This window comes from Rhinopithecus roxellana, chromosome 14 (genome assembly GCF_007565055.1).
Source record: "Rhinopithecus roxellana isolate Shanxi Qingling chromosome 14, ASM756505v1, whole genome shotgun sequence".
In the NCBI taxonomy this organism is placed as follows: domain Eukaryota; kingdom Metazoa; phylum Chordata; class Mammalia; order Primates; family Cercopithecidae; genus Rhinopithecus; species Rhinopithecus roxellana.
Window position 1 is genome coordinate 59166043 of NC_044562.1, and position 9046 is coordinate 59175088.

At 46.2% G+C, this 9046-nt stretch overlaps 1 long non-coding RNA gene across 3 annotated transcripts; it reads right to left on the bottom strand.

Annotated features, from left to right (window-relative positions):
* Positions 1-274: 274 nt before the first annotated feature.
* Positions 275-8952, bottom strand: LOC115893301. 3 transcript variants are annotated; one of them, XR_004053306.1, is made up of 5 exons: positions 8891-8952; positions 7186-8061; positions 5583-6844; positions 4749-4865; positions 275-704 (listed from the first exon to the last, which is right to left on the bottom strand). It is a non-coding gene; the product is annotated as an uncharacterized LOC115893301 (long non-coding RNA). The 3 variants fall into 3 exon arrangements; XR_004053305.1 differs by having other exon boundaries at positions 293-2099; XR_004053307.1 differs by lacking the exon at positions 275-704 and adding an exon at positions 2112-2595.
* Between the last annotated feature and the right edge of the window lie 94 nt (positions 8953-9046).

Genomic DNA, 9046 nt, shown 5'->3' on the forward strand with positions numbered 1-9046 from the left:
CCACACCTGCTTTCACGAGACACCATCCACCGTCATCCTCACAGCCTCTGCTGAGCCACCACGATTCCACAAAGGCTGTACAGCCACCCATTGCAAGACCAACCTCCCCAGCCTTGTGGGAGGGGCCAGTGTAGCATCCTGGCCAGAGCTACCCTGGCCACTTAGGAATGGTCCTGAGCCCTAGCTCTGCAGGAGGAGGAGGGGGTCCACAGGCCCAGAGTCGGATGACAGCACCTGGCACAGTCAAACATCCTGCATGGCGGCAAGAAGCCACCAACTACCACTAGCTCTGTGCTGATTAGTAATGATGTGTTTAATGAAATTTCAAGGTTCATTATGGAATGTGGATTAATTAAATTGAGAGGGAAGATAATGAAAAATATTCCCATTGGATACATAAAAGAGCAGGCCTGCTGTGCTGGGAGGAGGGGGTTGAAATGTATGGACCTGCCAGAACTCTCCAAGTCTGCCCCCTGGAAAATGAGCCAAGTCTTTCTGCTGTGTCCTCTAAGCAAAGACGGTGGCTTGAGTCCACATGGGAGCCCAGTGGGGCCTCTGAGTCTCACTTGTGATTTGGAAAGAGTCATACTGGCTCCCTGCTGGGCTCAGCATCACATTCAAAGTCACTGGTTCATGTCCTCCCAGGACCTTGGAGTTGGCCAGGTGCTCGTGAATCCCTCTGTGTACTTTCTTTACCAAGGGTTCTGGAAGGAAAGTAATGAAAACATACACATCAGATTCATCCAGATGCACCAATCTCAGCAGCCAGGCAGCAGCAGGAGGAGGCACAGCGGTGCCTGACGGCTCTGAAGGTTTCGCCTGGTCCAGGAATCCTGGAAGTCTTCCCAGAGTCCTCTGGGCATGCTGGCAAAATCTGCTTCAAACCTCCTGATGAGCCAGTTGGAGCATGAAGGATCTGGTTGAGTCTTAAAAGTCTTAATACTGAGACTTAAATTCCAGTGTCTGCTTGAGTTAGGATTGTGGGTTCCTGAGCACCCTCGAATGAAGAACAGTCATGCTCGTCCCGCATGTCTGCAAGCCCACCTCTCCCTGCCTTCTGTGCCTTCCCCAACCCAATCCCCAGCAGAACCCTATCTGTAAGGACTATTGTGCCCGTTTCATGGAAACACATAGCAAGCAGCTGCTACACCCACCACAGATAAATCTCATAAACAAAACACTAAGTGAAAACCACTGGAGTTAAGAGAATATGCAATGTGTGATGCCATTCACCCAAAGTTGGGTCAGCTGTTCAAAGGCAAAACCATGGTTATTTTTGAGGGCGTGGGGGGAGGTGGGAACTGAAAAGGGCACGAAAGAGTCTTCTGGGCTCCTAGCAATGATCTGGTTCTTGATGTAGGTGGTGGCTACACAGAGGTTTCATCATTTCAGAGATTTCCCTTGCCATATGAGCACTTTCTCATACTTCAATGAGAAGCATCTGTTCTAAAAATGACTAAGTATTGTGTTCACAAAGTTGTCCTGCAAGTGGCATATCCATTTCACTATTCATCCTTCTCAATTTATCCAAAACAAAAAGCTTTAAAGTATCATAAAATAAATGTATTTCTACTAAAAATGGGTAAAAGTGTTTTAAAAACGTATTCAGATTGAGAATAAGCAGTTTTCCTCGGTCCTGGAGCTAGGGCTAAAGTGGGTCTCAAACCCAGGTCTCTAATGGCATAGCAGGGCCTTTTTTATCCCTTCACGCAAGAGCGAAGCCTTTCTTTCCTAAAATTGGACCAAAGGTACAGGTGGCAAAGGTTGGATCCTCATTCACAGAGCTATTTTGACAGAGGCATTTCCTGCTGCTCATGAGGGCCTTGGAGTAGTAATAGAAATTATTAACTGATGTGACCCGAGAGAGTCAATGGTAAGGCTGGAAATACTCCTCAAATCTTGACTTCTCACTGTTGTGCTGACCGAGTTGATTTCCAATTGTCTCTAAATTTTCCTTCCTCCTCCTAAATCAGCAGAATTTACCAGGAGGTATGAAGGAGATTAAAGTCCTTTTCCTAGGCAGCAGTGATTCACACCAGTCAACACGCATTCACCAGAGATAAACATCTCATCCGATTCATGTTCCATACCCCAATCCGCTGTGCGTAAGAGAAAATGGCAGTCAGTTGCTGGGAAAGAAAATTACTTTACATGATTTCAAACAACTCAAGCTTTTCCTTTTCTATCTCCATTGTATTCATGGAAGTCTTTAAGAAGGACAAAAATGTTGAACACTCTGGGTTTAGCTTACAGGATTTCACCAATTTCCTTTCAATCTAATGCTCTTACCTAAAACCACATTCAAGATACGGGTCTGGACCAGTCTGCTTCTTCATGCTGAAGAGACTGAAAAACCCAGAAAGTGGACACATGGGGAGTCAAAATCAAAGGGGGCCCAGAAACCACCCAGGAGACGACCTCCTTCTAGTGGGTTAGGAACAAGAGCTCTGAAAGTCTCCGAGAATTGTTCCTGGTCAGTGATGGTATTAAAGGCAGGGCCAGGACTTGTACCTGGGCCTCAAGAATTCTCATATGGTCAGTGCCTGAGCTGGTCTGCAAGAGACTAGGCACCAGAAGCCAAAATCAGGGCGGGGCCTGCAAGAGAACAGATGAACTTACTAAGAAGTGAGAAATTCAGCCCAGCACCCTGGGGAGTGGAGAGGGGTCCCCGCTGTGTGGAAGAGCCAGATTACAATCTTTTCTTTAGATAATCCTCACCCTGAACATGTTTGCAAGGGTGGCAGAGACCAGTACCCAACGGTCTCTCCACTGGCCTGTCAAGCACAGACAGGGAATTCCAGGGAGAAAGGAATCCATCCCTTCTTTCAAGTTCTTATGGTGCCCTTAGATAATCCTCAGGGTGACAGTCATTGGAGAGTTACTTCTCTCATCTACTCAACCAGTCCCATGGCTCCTTATACCAAGTCACATGTTCTGAGTTCTAGACTCTTTAATAGAAACTGCAAGATTTTGCCACCAGAAGTCCCATCACTAGAGAAACAGTAAAGGAAGCTGTTTAGGAAAAGGAAAATAATTCTAGAAGAAAGATTCTTAGTAGCAAGAAAAAGTGATGCAAAAAGAATAAAAATATAAAGAAATCTAAACATTGACATGAAAATTACATTACAATAGAACCGAATTGGGTAAAAGACAGAAATAAAACATAGAACATCAATAAGATTATTGGCAATATGATTAAGTAAAAAATATTTTCAGCTCCTTAAATTGTTCAGGAGGGCTGTAGGTCTTTCAATTAAGTCTAGATCCTGAGTTAAGTTTGTATGCTAAAATTCTAAGGGTCACCATCAGAGGAATAAACATAGACTGTGGTTTTGTCTAATTCTGAAACACAGAGGACAGAATATGGATTTTAAATATGTAATCAATTCAAAATAAGGCAGAAAAAGATGGAATTTTTAGAACAAAAAGAAATCACAAAATAAGAGGGAAAAAATAATTTTAAATGTATCAGCAATCACAAAACATATAAATGGGCAAAATTTAACAGATACCCAAACTGTCAGATTCAATGTTTTAATTTTAATCCAGCTTTGTGCTGTTTAGAGATGTTTAAAACTTATGTGAATAAAAAGTTGTAAAACATGTGTCAGACAAATATTATATGTATATATGATATATGTATATAAAAACATATATATTAGTATTTTAGCCTTCAAATTTATTTTTCCATATATTTGAAGGGTAAAATATTATGAGAAATAAAGTCACTACCAAAGAATAGCAAAAGCTTAGTTCACCAGGAAGACATAAAAATTCTAAACAAAATAAACCTAATAACATGACTTTAAGATCTGTAAGACTGGGACCGGTAGAATTCAAAGAAAATACATGATAAATCCACCATCATAGTAAATTTTCATATATCTCTCTCAGTAATTGAAAAGGTAAACACAGAATTAATAACAGTGTAAAAATCTAAATAATGCAAGCTAGATTTAATGAAAATGTATAGAATCCTACACTCAACAGTTAGAAAATATACATTCTCCCTGAGGACATATGCAACATGTATAAGAATGTTTACCAAGGACAAGATCAAATTTTCACAAATTTTTAAAAACCAGTTTAAAGTAGACTACTTTTTCTTACCATAAATCCAATAATGTTAGAAATTTATAGTGAATTTAATTTGGAAATTTAAAACCACATTTCTAAATAAATACCCCAGGTGTCATGAATTCGACTTTAATGACATTTTTAGAATTTTTAAATTATCAGAACTGAAAAAGGATGAAAACGCTATAGCATATCAAAAATTTGATGAAAGGTATCTCAAAACTTATAGATGCAGGTCAAGCTGAGACTTTAGGAAAATGTATAGCTTTCAAGTGCAAGAAGGGCTGACATTGGAGGGCTACATCTCCATACTACAGGCGAAAAAGCAGGAGCCTTCCTTCCCAAGGTCAAGAACAGGACAGGCACACGGCCCCCACCTCCATGCAACCCTGTTCCAGAGGCCCTCGTACCACGCCAGTGATGTTCTCAAACCCTGTGCCACAATCTCTTGCGTGTTCCAACACTTAATGTGGTCATCTCCTTAACTAAAGTGAAAGCAACTCAATGTTATAAACCATAGCTTATTGTTCTTCACCTCTTTTTGCCTCCCTTTCCTCATCTATAAAACTGGGGTAAAATACTATCTACCCAGTGAGAGGATGGAAGGCAGGCACCCACATAACCCGCTCACTGACACCTCACCTGGCACCAGCCAAGTCACTGAGCCTCACCTGTTATTCTCCTTTCCTGCTGCCCGTCACAGGGATCAGTGCGCACTTCTCAGAATCAGAGCTCTTACAAAGAGACTCCGAGGGTCTGGGTGGCTCATCCAGTCTGGCCCTGTTTACCTTTAAACATTGACATTAAACATAAACATGAAGTAAACTGCCACTAAACTGGGGAGTATGGTCAGAAAAGAATAAGCCAAGGTTCCTCCCCAGGAAGACTAACAGTTGAATAAATAAGAAATTTAAAAAAAAAAAAAAATTCATTATATTGAAACTGTAGTGAGATATAGCTATACACCTATCAGAATGGCTTAAACAAAAATTAGTGGGCCAGGCACAATGTTTCACATCTGTAATCCCAGCACTTTGGGAGGCCGAGGCAGGTGGATCACTTGAGGTCAGGAGTTCAAGACCAGCTAGCTGACTTGGTGAAACCCTGTCTCTACTAAAAAAACAAAAATTTGTCGGGCATGGTGGCACATGCCTGTAGTCCCAGCTACTAAGGACGCTGAGGCAGGAGAATCGCTTGAACCTGGGAGGCAGAGGTTACAGTGAGCAGAGATTATGCCATTGCATTCCAGCCTGGGGGACAGAGTGAGACTCTGTCTCAACAGAAAAAAAAAAAAAAAGGAAAGAAAAGAAAAATGAGTGACAACAGGAAATGCTGGTGAGGCCTCAGAGACAGGGGCACCCACTCAGACAGGGCTGGTGGGAATATTAAGAGGTGTGGCCACTCTGAAACAGAGTGCGTCAGTTTCTCACCAAACTAAGCACGCCCTTACCAATGACCCAGCAGTGGTACTCCCAGGCATTTACCCCAGATAAACGGAGACTCACATTCACACCGAATCCGGCACGCCAGCGTTCACAGCATCTTTATCTGCAATAGCCAAAAACCGGAAACCACCTAATGTCCTCCAACAGGTCAGTGGTTAAATGGTGGTATATCCATACCATGGGATTCCACTCCACAAGTTGAATGGATCTCCTGAGAATTGTGCTGAATGAGAAGAGCCAAGTTCAAAAGGGACACCTGGCATGAGTCCCTTGACATCACGTTCTTGAAATGACAAAGTGATGGCACTGGAGAAGGGGTTAGCAGTCACGGGGCGTGAGGGAAACAAGGAGGTGGTCGTGGCTATAAAGGGCAGCACCAGCATCCGCAATGGACGGACAGTTCTGTGCCTTCACCGTGGTGCCAGCGACCCACAGATGGATGGACAGTTCTGTGCCTTCACCATGGGGTCAACAACCCACAGATGGATGGACAGTTCTGTGCCTTCACCGTGGTGCCAGAGACCCACAGATGGATGGACAGTTCTGTGCCTTCACCATGGGGTCAACAACCCACAGATGGATGGACAGTTCTGTGCCTTCACTATGGCACCAGCGACCCACAGATGGATGGACACTTCTGTGCCTTCACCGTGGGGCCAGTGATCCGCAGATGGATGGACAGTTCTGTGCCTTCACTATGGCACCAGCGACCCGCAGATGGACGGACACTTCTGTGCCTTCACTATGGCACCAGCGACCCACAGATGGATGGACACTTCTGTGCCTTCACCGTGGGGCCAGCGATCCGCAGATGGATGGACAGTTCTGTGCCTTCACCGTGGTGCCAGCGACCCGCAGATGAATGGACAGTTCTGTGCCTTCACCATGGGGTCAACAACCCACAGATGGATGGACAGTTCTGTGCCTTCACCGTGGTGCCAGCGACCCACAGATGGATGGACAGTTCTGTGCCTTCACCATGGGGTCAACAACCCACAGATGGACGGACAGTTCTGTGCCTTCACCGTGGTGCCAGCGACCCACAGATGGATGGACAGTTCTGTGCCTTCACCATGGGGTCAACAACCCACAGATGGATGGACAGTTCTGTGCCTTCACCGTGGTGCCAGTGACCCACAGATGGATGGACAGTTCTGTGCCTTCACCGTGGGGCCAGCGATCCACAGATGGATGGACAGTTCTGTGCCTTCACTATGGCATCAGCGACCCGCAGATGGACGGACAGTTCTGTGCCTTCACTATGGCATCAGCGACCCGCAGATGGACGGACACTTCTGTGCCTTCACTATGGCACCAGCGACCTGCAGATGGATGGACAGTTCTGTGCCTTTGCCGTGGTGCTGGACACCCAAACCTACATGGGGGGGAAGTGCCACAGAACTAAACACACACACACAGGTGAGTGCGTGTGACACTGGTGTCATCCGAACTGTGTGTGGATGGTACTGAGGTCAAGTTTGTGGCTATGATTTTGTCCTGTGGTTACCTAAAACAGTACCTCTGCGGAAACAAAGTGAAAGGCACCCTATTCACTCTGTAGCATTTCTTCAGCTGCATGTGAATCCACAGTTATCTCCAATTTAAAAACCAAAATTAAGGATAATGCGAATTCATTGACAGATTTACATAGAGTCCTACTTACCAGGCACCGAGTTGTGCAGGCTGTACGTGTTTACTGAAGCTGCTGTAACAGATCACCACAAACTTGGTGGCTGAAAGCAGTGAGGACGTACTACCTCACCATCCCACAGGCTGGAAGCTGCAGACAAGGCCATGATCCCTCCAGGTCTCTAGGGGAGAATCTGAGCCCACATCACTCCGATCTCTGCCTCCCTGGTCACATGGCCCCTCTTCTGTGTCTTCTCTTCTCTGCATTCTCAAATCTCCCTCTGCTTTTCTGCAAGGACACTTTTCATTGGATTTGGGGCTCCCCTGGCTAATCCAGGATGATCTCCGTGTCTCAACACCCTTAATGTAATTACATCTGCAAAGATCCTTCTCCGAAGAAAACCACATTCACAGGTTCTAAAGATGAGGACGTAGACAGAAATGGGGGTGCAGGGGGACCATTTGATCCATTGTATGGATGAAGCCACCAGCACCCCCGGATTTCAGGACCCCACTCCATCACCAGCTAACATTATGCAAAGAAATCTGGGTGACCTGGGAGAGAATTCCAGCCTCCCCACCACCCAGCCCGCGTGGACCTTGCCAAGTTCTCCGGGAGAGGCTGCAGGGCCTGGGCTCACTTCTGCTGAGGGGCCTGGGCTCACTTCTGCTGAATGAGAGGTCTTCCCTCTAGACCCTTCAGGTAGACCCCCCAAAGTGTGCCTGGGGGTCTCCCTACCCAGGCTACAGGAGCCAGCACGTGAAAATAACCTGGTCTCAGGATGGGGATTTGTTTGATAACCTGAGGCAGTGGAGGATCATCACGAAGGAACCCGCTGCTCCCCAAAGATCCCCGTAGCTTCTCTCCAGGGTTTCCAAGACTTGGAAGGCTCTGGAAGGGCTGTTCACACTGGAATTAAAAGCCAACGAGGAAACGGTAACCATTTGGAAGAGTTTGAGTTTTTCATGTCTCCAGGAAGAGTTAATTACAACTTGGTGGCTGATGGCTGCTGACTCTGCAAGTTTCTGAGCAAATCAGAGACTGGGCAGTGGGAGTTGACTGGGGACAGGCAGTCTCTCTGCATCAGGCTTCCGTGGAGCTCAGGAGGCCCAGACACTAGCCAGGCACTGCCACTGCCGTTGGGTCACCTGGCACCAGTTGCTTACCACGGGCAGTGAGGGCTGCTCTGTGAGCTCCTCCTGCTCTGAGCCAGCGGCCAGGCCTGCAATATGCCTCTGCCGTGCCACCCTGCTCTGCACCTGTGCCACGGATTCCTGATTGCTCTGGAAAATGCCACTCATCTGCCCTAGCATGGCAGACAACAGGCTCCAGAATCATCCTGCCTAGTTTCAAATTCTGACTCCACCCCCATCATCTGTACAATCCTGGACAAGTCACCCGACTGTCTGAGTGTTGGTTCCCACATCTGCAGAATGGGCATGATTACAAAACTCACCACCTTAGGTGCTGTTAGATTAGAGGAGATGGTGCCTTATGCCGTTAAAATAACATCTGGCACGCAGAACACCCTCGGTAGGTATATAGTGATAATAACGGTGGTGATGATGATGATGTCATCACTTGGGGCTTTGACTCAAATACTTCTCTTTTGGTCCTTCCAGTGCCTACTCCTTGTTCATCTCTGACCCATTGTCTGTTTTCCCACTCTGAACAAGAGAACACACAAGACTACACCATTCAAAACAAGCAAGGGGGCCAGGCACACTGGCTCACACACCTGTGATCCCAGCACTTTGGGAGGCTGAGGCAGGCAGATCACCCGAGTTCAGGAGTTTGAGACCAGCCTGGCCAACATAGTGAAACCTCATCTCTACTAAAAATACAAAAGTTAGCTGAGTGTGATGGCTCACGTTTGTATTTGGGAGGGTGAGGA